This window comes from Salvelinus namaycush, chromosome 6 (assembly GCF_016432855.1).
Source record: "Salvelinus namaycush isolate Seneca chromosome 6, SaNama_1.0, whole genome shotgun sequence".
Taxonomy (NCBI): domain Eukaryota; kingdom Metazoa; phylum Chordata; class Actinopteri; order Salmoniformes; family Salmonidae; genus Salvelinus; species Salvelinus namaycush.
In genome coordinates this window covers 40,826,343-40,835,557 of record NC_052312.1, presented here as the reverse complement: position 1 = coordinate 40,835,557, position 9,215 = coordinate 40,826,343, and positions in this window count along the sequence as shown.

Sequence of the window (9,215 nt, the reverse complement as noted above, 5' to 3'; positions counted from 1 at the left end):
GTGTGTGTGTGTGTGTGTGTGTGTGTGTGTGTGTGTGTGTGTGTGTGTGTGTGTGTGTGTGTGTGTGTGTGCGTGCGTGCGTGCATGTGTGTGTGTTCTTCATAGTCCCTCAGCACGCTCAATATGTTGATTGTATTCCCTCATGTGTGTGTGTGTGTGTGTGTGTGTGTGTGTGTGTGTGTGTGTGTGTGTGTGTGTGTGTGTGTGTGTGTGTGTGTGTGTGTGTGTGTGTGTGTGTGTGTGTGTGTGTGTGCGTGTGTGCGTGCGTGTTCTTCATAGTCCCCCAGCACGCTCAATATGTTGATTGTATTCCCTTATGTGAGTGTGTGTGTCCCAGCATGCCCAATATGTCCGTTGTATTCCCAGTATGAGTCTTCCCAGGAAGCCCAGTGACGGAGGCCAAAGCCATGTCGAGGGTACGTGTAATCCAATTCTACGTGGTGTATTGCCAGTGCTCTATGTAACAACCTAGAGTCTGTTAGTTGGCATAGCACATAATGTAGCAGCAGAACAGCCTTGCTTGAAACAGGCAATACCCTGGAGACTGTAGGGCTCAACAGGCAAGAGACCCATCCATCAAACATCAATAACCTACAGCTCTTCAATCAGAGGGCCAGGGTATTTATACAACGCACGCTCGCTCACTCGCACGCACGCACACACACACACACACACACAAACACAGAACAAACAAATCAAAAAATCAAGGGATTTCCCAGTTCACGTTCAGAACAGCTGACGTTAATCTTTTAACCTAAAGCCTGGGTCCGTGTGATCGACCCAACCCTCATGACCATCATAAAACGCACATCAATTAAACATCAATACGGCTCCGTTCTATAGCTAAATATAATAGATTAGAGTGATGTTCAATAACCGCTTGGCGCGCAACACTTTCAAGACCTGGTTTATTACCTGCTTTTTGGTTTGTTCTCCTCCGGTGAGAAATAGCTCTCTATCCCCCCCTCTGTGTGTGTGTGTGTGTGTGTGTGTGTGTGTGTGTGTGTGTGTGTGTGTGTGTGTGTGTGTGTGTGTGTGTGTGTGTGTGTGTGTGTGTGTGTGTGTGTGTGTGTGTGTGTGTGTGTGTGTGTGTGTGTGTGTGTGTGTACAGCGTATTGTATTCTTCATGCGGTATAGCTCCCCTCCTGTGTGTTAATAGACAGAGTATTCCTCTGAGGCTCTCTCTCCTTGAAAATAGAGTGAAAACGAGGAAAACAGAAAACAGGTAGTTTGATTATCATCCACCTCTCTGTATGGTTGGGATATATCTAATTAGGATCGTTCAACAACAAAACACAACCATCAGTGGGAGAATTGTTAGACTACAACCGATCATTTAATAGAATACTCTAGAGGTACTTATATGTACTGCCTCCCAATATTCTCTCTTCTCTTTCGTTGATTAATTACCTGTGATTATAGTGTCTCAAGAGAAACATTGTAAAATACTCCATGAGCTGTTAAATACATAACTTATCACTTAGATACTGGTGTCTGTTAGCGTGTAATAACGTGGTCTAAAATGTATACTTAGTAATGTTTATAAACATGTAATAACATCATCAACATGTGTTCATTGTCATGTAATAACCAATTCCCAGGGATGTAACCAATGGAAAGCAAAAGTCTTGTGATAATTGCCTCTACATGCTTTCTCTCTCTCTCTCTCTCTCTCTCTCTCTCTCTCTCTCTCTCTCTCTCTCTCTCTCTCTCTCTCTCTCTCTCTCTCTCTCTCTCTCTCTCTCTCTCTCTCTCTCTCTCCCGCGCTCTCTCTCTCTCTCTCTCTCTCTCTCTCTCTCTCTCTCTCTCTCTCTCTCTCTCTCTCTCGCTCTCGCTCTCGCTCTCTCTTTCCGTCTATCTACATGTACCATGTGGTGAGCTGGGACCTCCTTACCACACACTGTGATTAAACGCTCTGTGATTTGTAATGGAATCTAAAACCATTAACTCAACATGCAGATACAAACTTCTTTGCCGGAATGGAATGTGAGTGCATATTATGTGAGTGCCATCTCGAGAAGGAATTTAATCAAATTGTGTGTGTGAGTGAGGAGGGGGGAGGATGTAGCGTAGAACCAAATGGAATGTGACGTCTCATATTTGGGTTTTCTCTATCTGTTAGATAGAGACCTAGATCAGTGAACACAATTGATTGGTCATATTATATCGATGGTATTCTCCCCTTGAATATAGGCCTACATATTCAGACACAATTGTGTGTGTGGTTGTTTAGTGTGTGTGGTTGTTTAGTGTGTGTGGTTGTTTAGTGTGTGTGGTTGTTTAGTGTGTGTGGTTGTTTAGTGTGTGTGGTTGTTTAGTGTGTGTGTGCACCAGAGCAGCTCCATTGGCTCGGTCGGGGGGGTGTACACCCGAGAGGAGAGGCTGCAGTCATCATCACCTCCAATTCCATGGAGACACAAAGAGCACCCAGGCAGTGTGTCTCTCTGTGTGTGTGTGTGTATCAGTCCCCTGTGAGGCCTTCGGGGTTACAGGCAACTTGGTGACAGTGCAGATGGGATAACATATGACATGAGAGGGTATGTGTGTGTGTGTGTGTGTGTGTGTGTGGGGGGGGTTGTGGACTGTGAGGGTCCATCTGGACCCCTCTGATCCACCAGGGCTCCCTCTGCTCCTCTACTGAGCTGGAGAGAGAGGACAGCCCCAGCCCCTGATCCACCATCACAGACCTCCAAGAGCGAGGAACACAGAAAAACATGGCCTTGCAGACACACTAACAACAGACCATAATGCACACATATTTTCTTGTTGGCGTTGTTGGCGTTTGTGGACAGTGCTTTTTATTTTTCTTCTGTTTGTTTAGTTGAATGGTACACTGTATATTCTATAGTGTTGATACTATAGTGTATATTCTATAGTGATACTATAGTGTTGATACTATAGTGTATATTCTATAGTGTTGATACTATAGTGTATATTCTATAGTGTTGATACTATAGTGTATATGCTATAGTGTTGATACTATAGTGTTGATACTATAGTGTATATTCTATAGTGTATATACTATAGTGTTGATACTATAGTGTTGATACTATAGTGTTGATACTATAGTGTTGATACTATAGTGTTGATACTATAGTGTATATTCTATAGTGTTGATACTATAGTGTATATTCTATAGTCTTGATACTATAATGTATATTCTATAGTGTTGATACTATAGTGTATATTCTATAGTGTTGATACTATAGTGTTGATACTATAGTGTATATTCTATAGTGTTGATACTATAGTGTTGATACTATAGTGTATATTCTATAGTGTTGATACTATAGTGTTGATACTATAGTGTATATTCTATAGTGTATATACGATAGTGTTGATACTATAGTGTTGATTCTATAGTGTTGATACTATAGTGTTGATACTATAGTGTTGATACTATAGTGTATATTCTATAGTGTTGATACTATAGTGTATATTCTATAGTGTTGATACTATAGTGTTGATACTATAGTGTTGATACTATAGTGTATATTCTATAGTGTTGATACTATGCTGTTGATACTATAGTGTTGATACTATAGTGTATATTCTATAGTGTTGATACTATAGTGTATATTCTATAGTGTTGATACTATAGTGTATATTCTATAGTGTATATTCTATAGTGTTGATACTATAGTGTATATTCTATAGTGTTGATATTATAGTGTATATTCTATAGTGTATATTCTATAGTGTATATTCTATAGTGTTGATACTATAGTGTTGATACTATAATGTATATTCTATAGTGTTGATACTATAGTGTTGATACTATAGTGTTGATACTATAGTGTATATTCTATAGTGTTGATACTATAGTGTATATTCTATAGTGTTGATACTATAGTGTTGATACTATAGTGTATATTCTATAGTGTTGATACTATAGTGTTGATACTATAGTGTATATTCTATAGTGTTGATACTATAGTGTTGATACTATAGTGTTGATACTATAGTGTATATTCTATAGTGTTGATACTATAGTGTTGATACTATAGTGTATATTCTATAGTGTTGATACTATAGTGTTGATACTATAGTGTATATTCTATAGTGTTGATACTATAGTGTGTATTCTATAGTGTTGATACTATAGTGTATATACTATAGTGTTGATACTATAGTGTTGATACTATAGTGTTGATACTATAATGTATATTCTATAGTGTTGATACTATAGTGTTGATACTATAGTGTATATTCTATAGTGTTGATACTATAGTGTTGATACTATAGTGTATATTCTATAGTGTTGATACTATAGTGTTGATACTATAGTGTTGATACTATAGTGTATATTCTATAGTGTTGATACTATAGTGTTGATACTATAGTGTATATTCTATAGTGTTGATACTATAGTGTTGATACTATAGTGTTGATACTATAGTGTTGATACTATAGTGTATATTCTATAGTGTTGATACTATAGTGTTGATACTATAGTGTATATTCTATAGTGTTGATACTATAGTGTTGATACTATAGTGTATATTCTATAGTGTTGATACTATAGTGTATATTCTATAGTGTTGATACTATAGTGTTGATACTATAGTGTTGATACTATAGTGTATATTCTATAGTGTTGATACTATAGTGTTGATACTATAGTGTATATTCTATAGTGTTGATACTATAGTGTATATTCTATAGTGTTGATACTATAGTGTATATTCTATATTGTTGATACTATAGTGTTGATACTATAGTGTTGATACTATAGTGTTGATACTATAGTGTATATTCTATAGTGTTGATACTATAGTGTTGATACTATAGTGTATATTCTATAGTGTTGATACTATAGTGTATATTCTATAGTGTTGATACTATAGTGTTGATACTATAGTGTATATTCTATAGTGTTGATACTATAGTGTATATTCTATAGTGTATATTCTATAGTGTTGATACTATAGTGTATATTCTATAGTGTTGATACTATAGTGTATATTCTATAGTGTTGATACTATAGTGTTGATACTATAATGTATATTCTATAGTGTTGATACTATAGTGTTGATACTATAATGTATATTCTATAGTGTTGATACTATAGTGTTGATACTATAGTGTTGATACTATAGTGTATATTCTATAGTGTTGATACTATAGTGTTGATACTATAATGTATATTCTATAGTGTTGATACTATAGTGTATATTCTATAGTGTTGATACTATAGTGTTGATACTATAGTGTATATTCTATAGTGTTGCTACTATAGTGTTGCTACTATAGTGTTGATACTATAGTGTTGATACTATAGTGTTGATACTATAGTGTTGATACTATAATGTATATTCTATAGTGTTGATACTATAATGTATATTCTATAGTGTTGATACTATAGTGTATATTCTATAGTGTTGATACTATAGTGTTGATACTATAATGTATATTCTATAGTGTATATTCTATAGTGTTGATACTATAGCGTTCATCAGCTCAGTTCTGAAATGTTGCTCCCTCACAGTAGTATTTGTTCTGGTTGGCTTGTCAGCAGAGAACTGGAGAGAAGAGGAGAGGATGCAGGCTGTGTCTGTAGTGTGGATGAGAGAGGGACTGGACTGGAGGGACTGAGGGAGCGGTCTGTTCTAGGGCCTGTGGCCAGGGCCTGGATAGAGGGAAGAGAGAGGGAGTGAGGGAGAGAAAGAAATGGGAGGGAGGATGAGGTAGGGGAAAGAGTGATACAGTGTCAGCAAAACAATGCAGTCAGCGGGGTCCCTCTGTCCAATTACAGTGAGACAGGGATGCTAAAGAGGAATTAATGGCGGTTGACAAGTGCAATTAATAATTAAAGCAGAGCCGCGAGTCATGCAGCTAGCATATGACAATAGCAAAGGTTACTGTATCTGACAGATTGGCCTCGCATGTTTACCCCTCTCTCTTTCTCTTTTCCCTCCCCCCATTCTCTCTCTCTCTCTCCTACCCCCTCTCTTTTGGTCTTTCTTTTTCTGTCACTCAGTCTCTCTCTCTCCCTCTCTCTCTCTCTCTCTCTCTCTCTCTCTCTCTCTCTCTCTCTCTCTCTCTCTCTCTCTCTCTCTCTCTCTCTCTCTCTCTCTCTCTCTCTCTCTCTCTCTCTCTCTCTCTCTCTCTCTCTCCCCAGTGTACCGTGACCTGTAATTTTGGCACTTACATCTACACCCCCCTCCCCCTCCTTTCTCCTCTTCCCCTTTTCCTCTCTTTCACATCACATCTCATCAGTCCAGCTCTGTGACGCCCCCCCTCCAGTCCGTCCGTCCACGGCATTATGAGTGAGACAGCTTTCACTTTCAGGTGTTGACAAGCCTGTTTGAAATTCATGTGTTAGATGGTTTAGAGGAGGGGAGAGTGAGTGAGGGGGGGGGGGGTCAGGGTGGGTGAGACAAGGGGCTGGGGCTGAAGCATCATTAGCATATCAAAGCTTGAAGCTCTGCGTCCTAATGGTAATTATACTGCCCACAATTGGCGCTCGCTGGTTGGATCATAACAACAAAAAAATGGAGAGAGGGGGGTCTAGGGTTTTAGAATTGGCCGTGGCTTTCAGGTTATGTTAATACAGCTCATCTATTTAATTAGAGGCTGGCGCAGGGCTTTGTTTACATCTGACGTGCCTGTCTAGGGGAGAGAGAGGGGAGAGAGAAAGGGGAAGAAAGCTAAGCGCTTACAGTTCTCTGGTTGTTTGGTGGGATGGAGGATCGATGGAGAGAGAGAGCGGTGAGAGCAACTGCGGTGGTTTGAGCCGTAATGATGTCCGCTGTGGATGGACCTTTGATGGGCCTCCTGGCTCCTCCTCTCCCGTTTTCTCCCTGGAGTGGGCCGGAGACAAGGGAACAGGGCCCGAGCCAGGACTCACTGACTGCCTGCCTGACTGGCTGCACAAACCTGGCCAGCACCCTGCTTGCTCGCCTTGTGTGTGTGTGGTGTGTTCTTTTGAGTGTATGTTCTTCTGGTGTGTGTGTTTGTGTGTGTGTGTGTGTGTGTGTGTGTGTGTGTGTGTGTGTGTGTGTGTGTGTGTGTGTGTGTGTGTGTGTGTGTGTGTGTGTGTGTGTGTGTGTGTGTGTGTGTGTGTGTGTGTGTGTGTGTGTGTCCTTGGGAGTGAAGAAGGAGGAGAGTGTATTTGGGTATAGTTCCGATAGCGATTTTGAAGCTCACTTAGGGAACGTGAGCATGAGAATGAGGAGTAGATGAGAGCTGCATGTCCTTTGTCACAATAAGCCATCTTCCCTCTTTATCTATGTAGGAAGTAGTGTTACGGCAACAGTCACCCACTAGATTGGATATTGCATGTGACTGACACAGAGTAGAATAAGCATGTGTATTACAGCTCAATACTACCATCATTACACTACAAGAAAAACTGGTTCAGGTGGGGGAGCAATGGTTGCAAAATGGTATTATCACGGCTGACCACAAAAAAAGGAAGTGAGGTGCTAGAGAGAAAGAGAGAACTAGTGGTGCATCGAGATGGTGATGCAGTGGATAGCAGCCGACCAATTCTGTTATTTTGTTTGAAACGCGGATTTGTACGTAATGTCTCCTGCATTATTTCCCATGACCGAAAACAGCTTCTGGACATCAGAACAGTGATCACTAACCTCGATTAGGACAAAAAATATTATACTTCAATGAGTGGGCAGCTCTGAACGTTCTGCTTACTGCGCACCAGGCCCTATAAAGAGGCAGGCGAGCCAGGATCCTGACAAGACTACTTTGGCGAGCAAACAGACCGTCATCGCCATCTGTTCTATTGGTGAACGTGCAATCACTGGATGAGCTCCGTTCGAGACGATCCTATCAACGGGACCTAAAAAACTGTAATATCCTATGTTTCTCTGTTGACGTTGAGACTGGTGTTTTGCAGGTACTATTTAATGAAGCTGCCAGTTGAGGACTTGTGAGGCGTCTGTTTCTCAAACTAGACACTGTAATGTACTTGTCCTCTTGCTCAGTTGTGGACCGGGACCTCCCACTCCTCTTTCTATTCTGGTTAGAGCCAGTTTGCTCTGTTCTGTGAAGGGAGTAGTACACAGCATTGCACGAGATCTTCAGTTTCTTGGGAATTTCTCGCATGGAATAGCCTTCATTTCTCAGAACAAGAATAGACTGACGAGTTTCAGAAGAAAGAACTTTGTTTCTTACTATTTTGAGCCTGTAATCGAACCCACAAATGCTGATGCTCCAGATACTCAACTAGTCTAAAGGCCAGTTTTATTGCTTCTTTAATAAGAACAACAGGTTTCAGCTGTTCTAACATAACTGCAAAAGGGTTTTCTAATGATCAATTAGTCTTTTAAAATGATAAACTCGGATTAGCAAACACAACGTGCCATTGGAACACAGGAGTGATGGTTGCTGATAACGGGCCTCTGTACGCCTATGTAGATATTCCATAAAAAATTTGCCGTTTCCAGATTCAATACTCATTTACAACATTCACAATGTCTACACTGTAATTCTGATCAATTTGATGTTATTTTAATGGACAAAAAATAGCTTTTCTTTCAAAAACAAGGACATTTCTAAGTGACCCCAAACTTTTGAAAAGTAGTGTGCATGTCGCTGGTTTTCTATGCATTGTCAAGACCGGAGGAGGTGTCTGTCTCTTTGATAATAATAGCTGGTGCGCAATCGCTGAAATTAAGGAAGTCTCTAGCTTTTGCTCGCCTGAGTTAAAATAACTCATGGTAAGCTGGAGACTGAACTATTTACCAAGAGTTTATCAATTTTTTTAGTTTACCACCACAACCGATGATGGCACTAAGACCGCACTGATCGAGCTGTATAGGGCCATTAGCAAACAAGAAAATGCACATTCATTCCTCTTATGCACTCAGGACGTGCTTTGGTAGTACCCAACTCGCTAACGACCATCAGGTCCTAAAGGCCTGGTACTCAGGGCTCTATTGTCCCTCCATCAGGTCCTAATGGCCTGGTACTCAGGGCTCTATTGTTCCTCCATCAGGTTCTAATGGTCTGGTACTCAGGGCTCTATTGTCCCTCCATCAGGTCCTAATGGCCTGGTACTCAGAGCTCTGTTGTCCCTCCATCAGGTCCTAATGGCCTGGTACTCAGGGCTCTACTGTCCCTCCATCAGGTCCTGATTACCTGGTACTCAGGGCTCTATTGTCCCTCCATCAGGTTCTAATGGTCTGGTACTCAGGGCTCTACTGTCCCTCCATCAGGTCCTGATTACCTGGTACTCAGGGCTCTATTGTCCC